Source organism: Podarcis muralis, chromosome 16 (genome assembly GCF_964188315.1).
Source record: "Podarcis muralis chromosome 16, rPodMur119.hap1.1, whole genome shotgun sequence".
Lineage (NCBI taxonomy): Eukaryota > Metazoa > Chordata > Lepidosauria > Squamata > Lacertidae > Podarcis > Podarcis muralis.
Genome location: NC_135670.1, coordinates 41,973,527 through 41,990,468, shown reverse-complemented (window position 1 = coordinate 41,990,468; position 16,942 = coordinate 41,973,527). Strand labels below are relative to the sequence as shown.

At 44.8% G+C, this 16,942-nt stretch overlaps 1 protein-coding gene across 13 annotated transcripts in view; it reads left to right on the top strand.

Moving 5' to 3' along the window:
* The window catches only part of MYO18B (myosin XVIIIB), a 362,275-nt gene that overhangs the window by 336,524 nt on the left and 8,809 nt on the right, over positions 1–16,942 (top strand). The window lies entirely within an intron of this gene.

Genomic DNA, 16,942 nt, shown 5'->3' with positions numbered 1-16,942 from the left:
GTGCCTCCCTCCTTCCCTCCCTCTTCTGCCTCCCTATCAGATGAATCCACTAGCTGGCAGCCCTCCTGTGCTACCTTGTTATGAGGGAGCTCTGCAGGGTGGAGAGAAATGCAGTGAGCTCCATTTCATTGTTGCATCACAGTTTCACCCCAGCCACCCACGGATTTCAGGTGGAAGGATCAGATGGGCTCTGCAGGCATAATTCATTCCTTCTCTCCCACGTAGGCTTTTCAAAAGGGTATCCAGATACCACTGCTGAATACACAGCTTCACCATTCCAGCTTCTCGGAGCAGCACAACACTGCCTTCTCCCCTTCGGGGGCTTCCTACACCATCTGCCCAGCCACTCCTTGTCGCTCTTAGCAACTACTTGGAGATATTTCCAAGCACAGACCCTAGGAAGGCAGCTACTGAGGCACAGATTGGGGCAAACTGAAGTTTTCAGGGTGTATGGGGGGGGGGGACTCCTGTCTGACCTGGAATCTTGTGCGTGCAAGAAAAGTGGGGAGCTTAAAGCCAGCCAGGAACCTGGACCAGGAAAGTCCAAGGGAGCTGTCCATGGTAGCCCTAACTCAGCCCACTGAAATGTTGGGTAGGCAACCTGGGGTCCTCCAGATGTTTCTGGTCTCCAACTTACGTCATTCCTGACTATTGTCTATGCTGGTTGGGGCTGGTTGAAATTGGAGCCCAACTACAGCTAAACAACCAGCTGAACAAACCTATCCATCTTCTGGCAGGCCTTGTGGCTTCACCTTACCTTGCCCTTACCTGAGCACTGGAGGGGCCATGATCAGAGGCGGCGATGCTTCTGATTATCAGTTGCTGGAATCCACAGGAGGGGAGAGTGCTGCTCTTGTGCTCAGGTCCTGCCTGTGGGTCAGCCCCTGTGAGAACGGGATACTGAGCTAGATGAGCCATTGACCTGATCCACCAGGGTTCTTCTTGTGTTCTGTCTCACCTTAAGGTGTGGGGCCCAAGGAATGGATGCTGCATGATGTTAGGCATGTAGCCCACTTTCTAATGGTGGCTTTGTCTGGGTTCACCACTCTCTTCATTGGGTCCCAGAGGTGATCAAGGGAAGCAGGCTCTTGTCACAAGGGGTACAGATGGCTGCTGTGCTCAAGGGTGTGTGTGGGGTGTGTGTGTGTGCGTACCTCTCATAGTTTGTTTGTGTTGGTCTGAAGCAAACAGCCTGCCTTTGAGAGGTTTTTGAGATTACTTGTGAGCAGCAAAGAAGAGCATCTTTCTCTTTGCTTAGTGAAGTCTCCAGCTAGCTCTGAGAATACTATCATTGACAAGCTGAGTGGGGAGGAATAGACCCACTCATCCTCCTGTTCTGTCTTGGATCTGATGAGGCCTGAAATGGTTACTAAGGCAACAGAGGTGTAAAGGAGTCTGCAATGCATGCTTTGATGGGCAGAAGATGCACTGCACACACATGCCTTGCCCAGGCTCCAGAGCATGTGGAGTCCTTACATGACTGAACCTCTTGTCTGCAGCAAAATGGAAGTGGCCTGGACACCTCTTGCAGAAACTCAGTGCCTATGATCACAACTGCTGGCACAGAAGGCAGGTGTTCTTCTTATGGGCGTTCCAAAAGTATTTCTCATTCTAGGCTGTTGCAAGGATCATGCCTGAGATGAGAGAAGTCCGTAGGAGGCCTTATACGCATTTCCACACTGAGGAGGCTATTTTTTTGGTGCTTGCTTTCAGCTAATCCTCTTCAATGGCTCTTTATAATAGCATCACTGAGTCTGCTTAGCATTTGATGCTGGGCATGCTTTTTATGCATATCTGAGATGCAGCAGAAGTCATTCTCTAACTCCACCCCATAGATGCCCTCCTCCTAGGTTGCTCCACATATACCCTGACAAGCATGGTGGGATTTTTGAGCAAGGGGGTCTCTGGAGCATGCTCCAAATGCAAATATGACACCTGCACATCCAAGGATTGCAGCTCATCCATTTCTGCACGATAAAGAACTGCATGGCTTTTTAAGCCCACATCTGAAGAAGAAGGAGGAGGAGGAAGTTTTCATCCACCAAGTAATTTCAGCTTAATAACTGCTTTCGCAGTAACTTCCACTGCATGACAATGGGCTTCCCTGGTTTATGTGTTGCATGTGCGAAGATGGAAATAAATCTAGGTTTCCTTGCCTACAAGACATGAGCAGTGTGTGCAGATGGTCAAAGAGCTGGTGGAGCCTGGCAGGAAGAACTAACCATGAAGCCCCAACACAACCACAAAACCCATGGGGGGGCCTTTGCCCATTTGCCCTTCCTCAGCCCAGGGGTGAGATCTTTCTTCCCCCACCCACAACCGTGACCCTTAATCTGTTCCAGCATTCCCCAGCCTGGTGCCCTGCAGATGTGTTGGACTGCAACTCTCATCTGACGGGTGTTGTAGTCCAAAACATACACTGAGCAGCAAGGGGACAAGGGTAGATCTGATTCTGGATGTGCACAGACTGGGGGTGGTAGGACTTTAAGCTGAAAAGCAGCTTCCAGGGCTTTCAATCCTTAGCATGAGATCTTGGTTGTATGAAGCTATAGAGGCGGAGGGATTTCTTTTTTTTTAAAAAAATAATATTTATTACTTTTAAACCTTACAAAAAGGAGAAAAGAAAAGAAAAAAGAAGAAAAAGAAAAAGAAAAAGCAATACAATACAATATATAAACAATACACAACACAACCTTAACACATTAAACAAAACGAAAGCAAAAACAATTCTAAAAACACACATCATACCATCTCAATATCCTCTCTTTCATTCCCTTGTTTCATCAACCTCCTCTCACCTCCCTTTTTGTATTCCATTTCTATTAATTATTTCAGCAAATCCTTTCCATCTTTCTCTATTTTCTGTCATATGATTATCTTAACATATTTTAACCTTATTTTCCATTAATACTATAATACTTATTTATGCTTAATTCCTTAAAACATTTCTACTAAAGCCGTATAATTCCCTTCCAACATTTTTCTAACACTCATTAATTTTACATTATTTCCATATATAGATTTTAAACCTTTTCCAATATTCTTCCACCGTCTCTTCTCCCTGGTCTCGGATTCTGCCAGTCATTTCCATCAATTCCATATAGTCCATCAACCTGGTGATCTTCTGTCCGAGGCTCTTAACTCTTTTCCAAGTCCCTTCTGCGGGTCTTCTTCATATTTATACATGCACTTTACTTTGTCTTCTCCTGATCTTGTTCTTATTTTCCTTCCTTTGATGCTGAAAAGTAGATCCCCACCTAGCAATGTTTTTATTCCTCCTCGACAAGTCAGCCAAATCTCCATAGTTAAAACTAAAATTCAAAAGATATTTCCAGTCGTATTTCAAAGTTCCTCCAAGTCTGGCGGTCCCCACAACTCCAGTCTCCTCCTGACCCAAGTCCAGGTCCCAAAGGTCAATAAATCCCTGCGTGAAAGGATCTATCCAACTTTCCTTCTCCAATCCAAACGGGGCTCCAATCCTCAAAGTCTGACTTTTTCTAAATTCAGTCATAAAAGACATCAACTTATAGTCATCAAATTGCAACTGTGAGGCTGGAGCTCTCTCCCTCTCCACTTGAGCTACAACAACTTTCTCTGCCACCTTCTCCTCAATTTGCCATGTCAAAGTAGATCCCTGTATCGATTCCTGAATAGTTTCTGTATTAATATTCACTTTTTGTCCCAAATTAGGCACTTTTTGTTCCAAATTATCAATTTTTATAATCATCACATCCGTCTTCTTATGGAGCTGTTCCAGTGAGTCAATAATCTTACATAATGCAACCACTAAGGCTTCTTCTGTCAACATTCTTAACGGTCGAAGGTCAATCTCAGATTCTCACAGTCTTATCTTGCAGCTGGAAATTCCCCCAGCTCAGCTCATGTAACAATTTCAAAGGCTTCCTCTAGGGGGAAACAATTTCTATTTGTATCAAAAGATAGTTTCAATTTTCAATTACTTTTACTCCTTTTTAAACGCAGAAGGAGACAATGGAAACAATGTATTTCTCTTCTTTAACTTACTGTCAACCAACGATCTATTCACAGTCAATGAGCACATCCAAAACTTCAGTCTTACTAGCAGCCCGTTTCCAGGTTCAGAGCGGTGGTAATTTGACTTTCTTCACTCTCTCCTGCAGGCTTACGTGGTCTAAAATTTCCCCCCTCTTCTCCTGCTTCCACGGGGGGTTTGATGATTTTAGCCGATGGAAGTTTAATCCTTTATGAAAAGCTTTCCAAGACTTTAGCTTGCAGCCTCTTTGCTTCAGTCTATTTACAAAAGGGGAAGGCGGACTTCCTGTTTGAAACCTCCCCCATTTCGGTGCCAAATTTAGACGTTTAAAAATCCAATTTTCCGTTCTACTCGCGGGTAGTTGTTTTAAGATCAAATTGTCCACAGGAAAAAGTCAGCGCTCTTCGGCAACAGCAATGCGGCTTCACTCAGTGAAAGAAGCAGTCAATTCGAAGCACCGCGCCACTCACCCCACGTCGCTCCGGATCCCCGAAATCGGGTTTCCCCGTGAGTAGGGGAGGTGCAAAAGGTGCCAGCTGAATCCCACGTTCACAGGCTTCTCCCGCCTGTGATTTTTTGTGGGTCCCCGCCTTCGCCGTGGCAGCCACGAAGCAAATTCCTCCTGATCAGAGGAATTCAGCCATTACCGGAGGCGCTAACCCGGAAGTCCCCCGAGGCGGAGGGATTTCTACAGTGCCATGGTCATTTTGGGGAGATCAAACCTAGCAATTTGGAGATTTGCTTCCCAGAACTACTTTGTATTTTTAAAAAAATGTAACGTTTAAACCTTTCTGCTCAGCACTGGTCTTCGTATTCCAAGGATGCTACTGCTTCTGCCTCCCACTCAAACAGAAATTATGTAGCACTGCTTTGTAACTAACCAAATTTGGGTGTGCAGTGCCATCACTGAGGGCTAGTGAGGGCATTTTAAGCAAAGGTGGTTCATTTGACACTCCTGGTGAAAATCGAAGGCATCGTTTGGCACTTTGAGAAAATCAGAGCATAGGTTTGGTTCAGCCACATCCACTTCTAGACAGTGAGCTCAGAACTTTTGTACATTTAACTTATGTACATTCAGTTTTATGTATGTGGCAAAAAATAAGAAAAATTAAAAAGAAGGCAGAAAAGGAGCAGGATTCTGGGAAATATGACTTTGGCAATCTCACCTGCCATTGAACCCAATGGGTTTTGACTATACATGATGTTGGCTTTAGTCATGATCCCTGGAAGCTGCTGGCTTGCTGTACTGTACATTTCTCCACTAGCCCAGAAAAGACTAGCCACCCACTCAAAACGTGTGCTGTGGGTTAGTTTAAAGAAAGGCAAGTTATGCCTTTCCTCCCTGAAGGATAGAGAAGGTACCTAGCATAGTGTCTGAACAAACAAAGAACAAGAAAGGATCGGCAGGCTGATTTCATGATATGACAGGACATTTCTTGAAATGGCCAGGTGGGTATGTCCTGATTTGGCCCAGACTGCTCCAGAAATGCATCTTGCACAGTCATTAGGGTGGGGGTGGGGAGAGAGCATGCATCACTAGAGATGGGAGTGCAGGGGATTTGTTCAGCTCATATTTTAATTAGCAATTTTTTAAAACAACACTAAAAATATAGTCCTCCTTAGAAATTTGCACTTCTCCCAGTTTTACAGTGCAGTTCTCTAACCAAAAATTGTGCAAAAATGTGTGGATTAGGGGAAAGTGTGCCTGAAAATGCATGTATTCATGAAGGTAACCTTTTATTTTGTTTATGGGGGAATTACATGTGGAAATGTGTGTGTTCAAGGAAATGGCCTACAAAAATGTGTGTATTAGGGAAATGTGCATATTCAGCATTGGGTGGGTTGCTGTGAGGGACCCACAGCTCTGGCTTTCTCAGAAGATGTGGAGTTGGAGCAGGTACACCAGACAAGCTCATTCAGAGAAATTGCAGGGGGAAGGGTTTGGGGTCACATTTTGGCTTATAGCCTCTCCCACCCCCTTACAACTTGGGTGAGTCCAGGGGACCCTGCTGGCTTTGGGCACAGTCAAACTCTGTGCGTTTTACCCAGCCCTGGTAAAGACTGGGTTCGTTTTCATCATTGGGTGCTTCTTGCCACTATGGTGCCTCTTGTTTGCTGTGCATCCAGAGGGGAATTTCCCCATCTGTTTGCTTATTCTGCCCTTTGCTGAGCCAGATCCGTTTCTGTGTGTGTGTGTCTTTGTGTTGTCTCAAGAGGTTTCCGCATGTAAATTTCCTTCCAGGTCAACCCTGCTGGGTCTCAATGTGCCCAGCATTGTCTGTGAGATTGCAGGGTGGCATAAGGTTGCTATGGCAACTACATCTCTTCTCCTTAGCTAGAAGTGTTGATTACTGTCAAGGCTAAATCTTGAGCAAATGTATTTCTGGATCGAGGCTCCTCTCCAAAGCAGCAAAGTGCTTGTTCTGGGGAATGGGGGAATGGTTTCAGAGCATCTCCCATATTAAAAAGATGACACAAAGGAGAGGATAGGCCAACCCACTTTCCTGCAAACACAGAAGACTGATTCTTTTATGGGGGGGGGCATGTTTTGGATTTAGCAAGAGGCAAAAGGCAGCAAAAATGTGCTTGTCAACAAAGGCCTTGGCCCAAACCTCTCTCAATGTGCAGAATTTGCAGGAGGAAATCCTCATCTCCTTATGCAGCTCAGCTGACCATAGGAGCCAATTCCTAGGGGCCATGGGGGCTTTGGCACCAACAATAAAATATTTGAGGGGGCTGGGTCCCCACAAAGTTGATGGGCATTCCCATTCAAATGGTGTGTGTGCACTGCGTCATGTGGCTGATTATGCAGGGTGGGGCTTACCTCCCCCCCCCCCCAATATTTTATTCAAGTTGGCACCCCTGCAGCTGACTGAACCTCCCCAATCGCCTCTGCCTTGCCTAAAGGTGTACTGTCTCCAGAAATTTTGAAGCAATGGTGTGGGGGGGATACATTTTATCCTTTGGGGGGAAATGGAAATTGTCCTAAACATTGAAAAAATGCAATACTTTGTAAAAGTACTCCTTACCTATTGAAAGTCACATTGTTACTTGTTATATTTTCCCTGTTTAGGGAAGCTTTTAATATTTCATGAATTAATACATTTTAATGTTTTGTTGGAAGCTGCCCAGAGTGACTGGGGAAACCCAGCCAGATGGGCGGGGTATAAATAATATTTTATTTTATTTTATTTTGTTCAACATTCTAAATATTTCATAAGATCTAATATTTCAAAATCCCACCCAAACAACAGTTTTTCAAAGGGGAAACCCAAAAAACATGGGGGGGGGGGTGAGAAAGTGGTTTCCCCCCTGAAATTTCATACCCACCCCCACATGGGGCCTTGACCTCTCTCGCCTGGCCTCATGTGAGAGAGATACCCTGGGTATCCTCATGGAACTTTGAAGTGTCAGGCATAGCCCTATTGGCTTTAGCCCAAACGTAGCAGAGTTTTCCTGCACAGTGAGGAAGCTAGTTGCGGCAGTAATGACAAGTCAGCTAGACTCAGAATAACTATTTACAGGATTTATTAAAAGGAGGAAAAATAAAACCAGCAGAGTTTCTGCATACAAAACAAAGCAAAATAAACCCTCTCTTTTTCTCTCTCTCAAAACCATACACAGCACTTCTACTCCTAACAACACCTCACCTCAAACTGAGCTAGCAATCCCTTGATAACAGAGCAGAGTGCTGGTCGTTAACCAATCAGAGTAGTTTCTAGGTCAAGCAGACCTGGGCTTTCTGCCAAGAGTAAATTGACACCAGCTTGAGTTAATTGTGAGAAGCCAGAATCTGCAAGTTTCCCACGAGAACCAATTAACAGAAACTGAACACCCCCTCACAGATTCTGCTGAACAATTAACATCAAATACACCTATGTAGGAGATCATTTTTCCAGCAAACCTAAACCCTTGCACATTCGCTTGTTCTTTATCTTTGCCAATGGTTTAGTTAACACATCTGCTACATTTTCTTCACTTGATACATAAGTACAGGTGATTACATTGTCTTGTACACAGCAACGTACATTTTGGTATTTTACAGAGATATGTTTAGAACGCGATTTGAAACCCTCTGTTTTACTTAAGGTTATACAAGCTTGATTATCAATGTAAACTTGTACTGGTTCTCCACAATTTACATTTAAATCTGCTAACAAATGCTTGAAATAAATCACCTCGTTGCACAATTCACTCAATGCGGCGTACTCTGATTCCGTTGATGACACACTTACAACGTCTTGCTTGCGTGACCGCCAGCTGATTAAAGCTCCACCGACCATTATGACTAGTCCTGTGACAGATTTTCTATCCGGCAAATTTCCCCAGTCACTATCACAGTAGCAACTCAACATTTCATCCTCTGAAGAATTTAATTGTAACATATAGCCAATTGTCTGTTTGAGATACCTCAGAACTTGTTTTACCCCTTTCCAGGCATTTAGTGTGGGTTTTGAGACCAATCTACTTAATATGCCTACTGCATAGCTAATATCAGGTCTGGACCACTGTGCTAGATACAATAAACTTCCAATTACAGAGTGATATACATCAGGATGTTCAAATTCAGGACTCTCATCTATATGAAGTGTTTTTATGAAACCTGGATCCATAGGCACCACTGCCCCTTTGCAATCCTGCATCCCGTATGTAGTCAGTAGTTGTTTAACTTTGTTCTGCTGACTAATTAAGCAGCTGCCATCTTGGGCCCAGCACACTTCCAACCCTAGATATGTCCTAACCGGGCCTAAGTCTTTCACTTTGAACTTACTGGACAATTGCTTGGCAAACCTTTTAGTTTGTTTATCTGCCTGCAGCCTACAATCTTTGCCCCCTCAGGCGCTGCTACTGGTGTAAAGACCTTGTGCTCATTCAGAGAGGACATCTCTTCCTCCATTGCCTGTTTCCAGAGCTCTGCCTCCTCTTTTGGTAACTTTAACACCTCCTGAAAACTCTTGGGTTCTGCACTTACACTAAACACATTTGCAGTATCTGGAGAAAAACGCACCGAAGGCACTCCTTTGTTTTGTCTTTTAGATCTTCTGGGAGAAAATTTTTCTTCTGACCGACTTTCCTCCTCAGAACTACGACCTCTCTTTTGTTGCTTAGCAACTGGTCTTTGGCTAACTCCACTTTCTTGAGAGCTCTTATCTAAACTTTCCTCCCCCTCAGACTCTGATTCTCTATGTTTACCTTCAGAGTCATGAAGCTCCTGGGAAGGTTCAAACCAAACCTCAGTATTGGCATGTAGTCTCTCCCAGCCACTATGTTCACAAAAACTGGCATTCCTGGAGATCACAATGCCATTTGTCCCTTCAGCAAAGCGGAAACCTTTTCCCAGCTCCTGGTAACCCACAAACACTAACTGTTTGGTCTTAGGATCTCCCTTCTTTCTCATTTGTTTTGGAATTAATACCCAGGCTTTTGATCCAAACACATGCAAATGGTCAATTTTGGGTTTTTTCTGAAACAATTTAAAGTACGGGGTTGTACCTATTGTTTGATGAAAGAGCCTGTTTTGGAGATAACACGCGGTAAGCATGCTCTCCCCCCAATAAGACATGGGCAAATCAGCATCGTCAAGCATGGCAAACATCATATCTTGTAAAGATCTGTTTTTTCGCTCTGCAACGCCATTCTCCTCTGGGGAAAAAGCATTCGTTTTTCTATGCCCAATGCCACGCTTTTGTAACCAATCTTTAAAAGCATTTGACATAAATTCGCCACCTCTGTCCGTCTGAATCCTTTTAAGTTTAATGGACAGAAATCTTTCCACAGATGCCACCCAGCCTTTAAACTTAGTGAACACGTCACCCTTATTCTTCATGGGGAAAACCCAAGAATAACGTGTGGCGTCATCCACAATTGTTAGTGAAAAGCGCGATCCACCCCTGCTTACAGCAAATGGACCAATTACGTCCATGTGAACCAGCTGTAGCGGTGACTCACTAACTCTGTCACTTCTGGGGTAAGAGACTCTGTGGGTTTTAACCTTTTTACACACATTACAATCAAGGTACTTGTTACAACTCTTTAAATTACCCCCATCAGCCAATTCAGACATTTTTAGTACACTTTTCCAGCAAGCATGCCCCATTTTCCTATGCAATAAGTGCACACAGTTGTCATGTATAGCTTTGTTATTCACTGCAGGCTGAGATTTACTGACTACTGCTGCAACTTGAGATCCTGCTTTAAGCCAAAACAAGCCTCCCTCTGACTTAGCAGTGCCTAAAATCTCACCAGCCTTCTTAATAATGCAACTGTCTCCTTCAAAATGCACTTTAAACCCAGCTTTTAGCAAACAATCTACAGACATCAGATTGCTCCTTAATGACGGCACACAAAGTACATTTTGCAGGCATTCACGAAGACAAGGAACAAAAACTGCACCCCCCGAAATCACTTCGGAAGTACTTCCGTCTGCTAGAGCCACCTGGCTGCGCTGTGCTGAGTTCTTGGAAACAAACAATTCATCTGAATTTACGATGTGGCGAGACGCTCCCGAATCGACCACCCAGACCGCTTGTTTCTCATCAGCAATCTTGACCTCGCCGGTCACCAGCTGAGCCGACTGTTTTCGTTTGAAGAATTTCTTTTTACGCTGCTGCTGCTGCTGATCTCGTCTCTGCTCCTGCACCGGCAACTGGGACTTGACCAACTCCGGACATTGTCGTTTTAGATGCGCTGAAGACCCACATCGGAAACAACGCCTAACAGCAAACGCTGACTCCTCACCGGTACGCTGCTTTTGCTTCACCTCTGGTACGGCATGAGAACTCCTTCCAAACCGCCCGCCTGTAGAAGCCTCTGCAGCCAACGACCTTTCTTGCCGCTTCTGCCATTCTTCAATCAAACGCCCAGTAACGTAACTGACTGATAAATCATGCTCCTGCATGCCTTCTAGAGACAAAACTAAATTATCCCAGCTTTCCGGGAGAGAACTCAAAATAATAGCCACCTTCTCCTGCTGGTCTAACGCACAGTCTCTTTCCTGTAGCGCTGCAAACTTTAACTGTAAACTGTGTAGGTGTTCCTGCATTGTAACCCCAGGCTGTAACATTGCCTTGTACAATGCCTTGCGAATGAACAGCTTGGAAACCGCTGTCTCACGCACATGGAGTTCTTTAAGTGCTTGCCACACACCTCTAGCTGTCTTGATTCCCCTCACATACGGCAACTGGGAATCTTCCAGCCCCAAGACAATTGTGGCCCTTGCTCTTTGGTCTTTATCGAGGTCTTCATCATCAGGCTTCGCAGGAAACTTACTCACCACTTGCCAGAGACGATCCCTCTGCAGCACTGCCTGCATGAGTTCCGACCACAGCAAGTAATTGGAGTCATTCAGACGCTCAAAAGCCATCTGAACTGGTTGTGAGGCCATCTTGAGAGCGATGTCCCTGGAACCCGGAACCAGCTACTCACGACCACCGAGAGAGAAAACAGGAACCACAGCACCCAGCACTCACACGCTGCAGCTGTTGTCCTTGTGTCCGCTGCGTCACCAGCTCACCACGGTCAGGAACCAGCCAGAGTCCATCTGCTGCACCAACAAGAACAACAACTTCTGGAACTACTGGAACCAACGCCGTTGATGCTGACACCACCGCAACTCAGGCTGGCAGCACAATACCCATAACCTCATGGAACTTTGAAGTGTCAGGCATAGCCCTATTGGCTTTAGCCCAAACGTAGCAGAGTTTTCCTGCACAGTGAGGAAGCTAGTTGCGGCAGTAATGACAAGTCAGCTAGACTCAGAATAACTATTTACAGGATTTATTAAAAGGAGGAAAAATAAAACCAGCAGAGTTTCTGCATACAAAACAAAGCAAAATAAACCCTCTCTTTTTCTCTCTCTCAAAACCATACACAGCACTTCTACTCCTAACAACACCTCACCTCAAACTGAGCTAGCAATCCCTTGATAACAGAGCAGAGTGCTGGTCGTTAACCAATCAGAGTAGTTTCTAGGTCAAGCAGACCTGGGCTTTCTGCCAAGAGTAAATTGACACCAGCTTGAGTTAATTGTGAGAAGCCAGAATCTGCAAGTTTCCCACGAGAACCAATTAACAGAAACTGAACATATCCAGAGTCTCATGTATGCGCTGTGTGGAACTTTGGGCACATCAAGTATCAGGAAATGCTCCCTGTAAGATTCCAAGTCAGCCAGCACCCTAAATACCTCCAGCATACCGTTGAATGCTGAGAAGATTTCCACACACCCCAACCATACTTAGAATCATAGAATTGTAGAGTTGCAGAGACCTGGGTGTCATCTAGTCTAATCACCTGCAATGCAAGAATCCTGTCCACAGTCATGGGCATAGCCAGGATTTATTGGGGAGGCAGGCATTATGTTAGCGGGGGGGGGGGGGCAGCACCGAGTCATCTGTGATGCAATTGGTCAGATAGGTATTTGCCCCCCTGGCTACATCCATGTCCACAGCTGTCCCTCAGTGGGCTCAAACCACCAGCGTTCTGGTTAGCAGCCAGGCAGACTGAAACCATTTGAGAAGAAGGGACAGAGAAGTCAGCTTGTTTTAGTTTCTCTCAATATTTCCAATCTGAAGTTCAGTTTGTCATATTTTTGCATCAGGTTTCCTTTAAAAAAAAAGATGGCCAGAAAAAGAAAAAATTCTATACAAATAAAATAACAAAGAAGCACTAAAATCAGATGCAACATAAGACTCATCAAGAGAAGATGAAACAGTTACACAATTTTTCATAAATCTGAGGGGTTCACATACAGAACTGGCAAGTGGAAGGAAGGAATTGCTTCCTAATTACTAGCAGTCTGTTGCAATTTTTAAAAAAAGTCCGCTTGGAATTTGTTGTATGTTGTATGCAATTTTAACTAATACATGTATACATGCAAGCAGGTTATCCTAATACAATTCATTTTTTATGTAACTTCCACTAATATATCCAGTTTTATACACATTTGTGTACAAGTTACGTATAGGGGGCAGGAGAATTGCATCTGAAAATTCAGAGAGTTGGGAATTTTGAAGCCTAGTCATGTTTTGGTTCACATACTGCTTCAGGAAGAGCAAGTCAGCAAACCAAACCCAATATCTTCCCCATCTCTGCCCACAAATGTCTGTCATCTTCTTCCATGAGTTCTGCAGGATGCTCCTGTTTCCATTCACTTTCTGAGGCTTCTCTGAGTTGGTCACTGACTTGGTCACAAACCCCTTGACAGATGGTCAGTGTTTTACCTTCTTGTTGGTTTTGTGAGGCATGGGGACCGCTGCCTGCAAGGCCCTTTCCGCCTGGCCTAGGAGGCGAGGCCCAGACTCACCAGCCCTACTGAAGAGGCTCCTCATGAGGCCGGAGGAACATTGCCCAGCTATTGTTTTATTGATTTAGTATGAGGTTTTTTAAAAAAATATAAAGCGGTAAAGAATTTTTTTTAAAAAAAAAATTTGCTTAGCTGGGTGTGTTTTTTAAGAATACAATATTCCTTGAGACTTGAAAAGGAGGCACATTTTTAATAAATAAAATGCCCACAGGGGACGGGAGGCTTTTTCTCCAACTCTGGCACTCTTTTTCATAGCTATTCTAATTCTAAGATTAAGATTAAGGCAGGATATAAATATGTCAAATAAATAATTCAGCCATTTGTGATTAGCGTAATGATGTTAGAAATTACTTTCTACAACACAAGGAACAAACTGAAGACACCGAGAGCCATTTCCAATGTAAATATTAAATTTAAATATTAGGCTTCCTCTGAGAATTCTGTACATGTACTTGGATTGTGAGGATTCAAAGCACTGAAAGCATTCAGAGGTAGGATAGCCTCACCTAATGTAGCACTCAGCTATCAACCACGGTGCTGTTTGTTCAATGGTTTTTCATGTTCATCTCGGGTTCCCTCCTGTCTGGGCTGCAGCCACTACCAGAGAGTAAAGTCCGCTGGCAGCACTGCAGGGCTGTTGTGTTGCAGTTGGACAAAGGAAGGGGTGGGAGAGGCTCCTTTCAGCATATTCCCTTCAACCAGCCAAAGGGTCTCTGCCAGAGGCCAATGGAGGGTGTGGTCACAGGGAAAAGTAGGTGGATCAGTGCATGTAACGTGGAGCTCTGTGCAGCGAGACACCTTCTGTCCACACAAAAGCTGGAGGGTTTTGTGAAGACCCCACTCACACCTCTCTCCTTCCAGGCAAGCAAGTTCAAGGACACATCCCAGTGAGTCAAAGGTTCTGGAGGTGGATGCACCGCACAGCTGGGGAGGAGGCATGTGCCCTGCACAGTGGGCACCACTAAGCAAGAGTCCTGGAGGCTAGATAGACAGGCTGCAAAGGCTGAGGCTCCCCACTCCTGGGGCAGGCATGCCATTCTCAGATTGGACGTGGGGCAGCCATCAGGAGTGTGGCAGAATTTAGAGAGATTGGAGAGATAGTAGCCAGAATTGACAGGACAGTCTTAGCCTCAGCCATCTCACTTCTAGCATCAGAAATAAATGGGTTTTCAGAGAATGTGTGTGAGAGAAATTTTCAGTTGCTGGATAACAGGAGGTATTGCCAAATCTTTTTAAAAAGTTTATCTCAAAGTAAAATTCTATTATATGACCAAGTGATACAAAAGGGGTAGTGTTCATTACTTGCAAATCTCAAGGTATTTTGACGGACACCAACTTGGACAACCGTAGAATCATAGAATAACAGAACTGTAGAGTTGGAAGGGACCCCCAAGGGCCATCTAGTCCAACCCCCTGCAATGCAGGAATTACAGCTAAAGAATCCCTGACAGGTGGCCATCCAACCTTTGCCTAGAAACCTCCGAAAAAGGAGAGTCCACCACCTTCCAAGGGAGTCTGTCGAACAACCCCTACCATCAGAAAGTTCATCCTCGTGTTTAGTTGGAATTTCTTTCCTTGTAATGTGAATCCATTGGTTCAGGTTGTTTATAAAGACTCTGAACAACAGGCCCAGGGCAGGACTTGCTACTTTTTTCCAGGATAATGAGGAACCGCTACTAGTGAGTACTCTTTGGGTTCGGTCAGTCAACCAGGAACAAATCCACCCAACAGCTGCCTCATCCACCCTGCATTTTGCTAGCTTCTCCACAAGAATATCATGGGGGGCTTTGTCAAAAGCCTTCAGGAAATCGAAATACAAGGTGCTGGACTAGATGAGGTGCTTTTGGCCTGATCCTGCTGCTGGGCTGTTCTGATGCTCAGCAGCTACATTCAAAGTCTTACAAGAGGAACAGATATCAATGGGCTGCTGAGATCTTTCAAAAAGGTTGTCAGAAGGGGGGTGGGGTGGAGTATTTATGTAAAAAGTATAGAAAATATTAATAGCTACAATGAATATGTGAAACAAAGCTGGGAAAGGGAAGGTATGAACAAAACGACAGAAAAAGATTGGCTTATAACAACACACAAACCACAAAATAATTGGCTGTTGTCGCCTTCAGGAGAATTGTTAATTTTTTGTACCTGAAGTGTCCAATTCAAAAGAGGAAGGGGAACATTTGCTGGGGGCATGCATCACTTATGAGTATCCCCAAATAATGAGTTATATCGGGGTGATATACTGAGTCAGATTGCACTGCTGCTGTTGAGGATGATCAGGACTTCCTGATGTCCAACCTTCTGAGTCTCTCTGTTGCCTCAGTTTCCCTTTAAAGTTATTTGTTTCCCCTTTTCTTTTTTGAGAAACCAAACCAAACTGACAGTTTTCTGGGAAGGTAGGAATAATTCTGCAGAAATCTTTCAGGAAAAACTGGAGTTTGTACAATTCTGAAACAGTTATACCCAGGTGGTGGAAGATTTCGAGCCTTTCAGGACTCTTCCCAGCCCAAACTCTTTTCTGTGCTCCTTGAGCAGTTTTTGTCTGCCTTGAATGTGTCCTTGAATAATGTTTGATTGTTTATAAGAGATTGTTTAAACCACCAACTTGTTTGGAAAAAAATATATTATGGGGGTGTGCAGTGCGTTTTTCTGGGATTGCTCAAGGGTATGTAATACCTCTCTGCCCCCAAATGTTTAAAGTGTGACACTTACGGTAACAACTTAATGGAGAGTACCGGCACCTTTTTCCCTAAAAGAACAAAAGCACTGAGTAAAATCATTTACATATCATAGAATCATAAAACGCAGAACACATGACCAGCACTTAATCAAATTAATTCTCTAAAAAACACTTGGCAAAACCAGGATTTTGTGCCCACTTTCCACAGGAACATTGTGGAAATGGCTAGCACTGCTTGATTCATGTAGAAACTAAATTTATATGTCTCTTGGATGGAGGTGCAGGGAATGTCTTGCTGTGCTTAAAAACCTCTGGTTTTTGCATGCTTCCAATATCACCTACAGGGACGCGGGTGGCGCTGTGGGTAAAAGCCTCAGCGCCTAGGGCTTGCCAATCGAAAGGTCGGCGGTTCGAATCCCCGCGGCGGGGTGAGCTCCCGTTGCTCGGTCCCAGCGCCTGCCAACCTAGCAGTTCGAAAGCACCCCCGGGTGCAAGTAGATAAATAGGGACCGCTTACTAGCGGGAAGGTAAACGGCGTTTCCGTGTGCGGCTCTGGCTCGCCAGAGCAGCGATGTCACGCTGGCCACGTGACCCGGAAGTGTCTCCGGACAGCGCTGGCCCCCGGCCTCTTGAGTGAGATGGGCGCACAACCCTAGAGTCTGTCAAGACTGGCCCGTACGGGCAGGGGTACCTTTACCTTTACCTTTAATATCACCTACAGCATGAGATACATCTGCTGCCCGCCCACTGCTTGCCATTGGCCCCACCCACTTTTGCCCTCCAGCCCTGCACATCACCAACACGTGGCTCCTGGGAGGAGCTAAAACCCTTGGGCTGACAAGGGCTCCACTCCACCCCTGGTCTATGGACCTTTTGAAAATCTAATATGAAAGGTTAAATTGGGACACTATCCATAGGAATCAATTACTGTATTTGCATTCCTGTTTGCTTT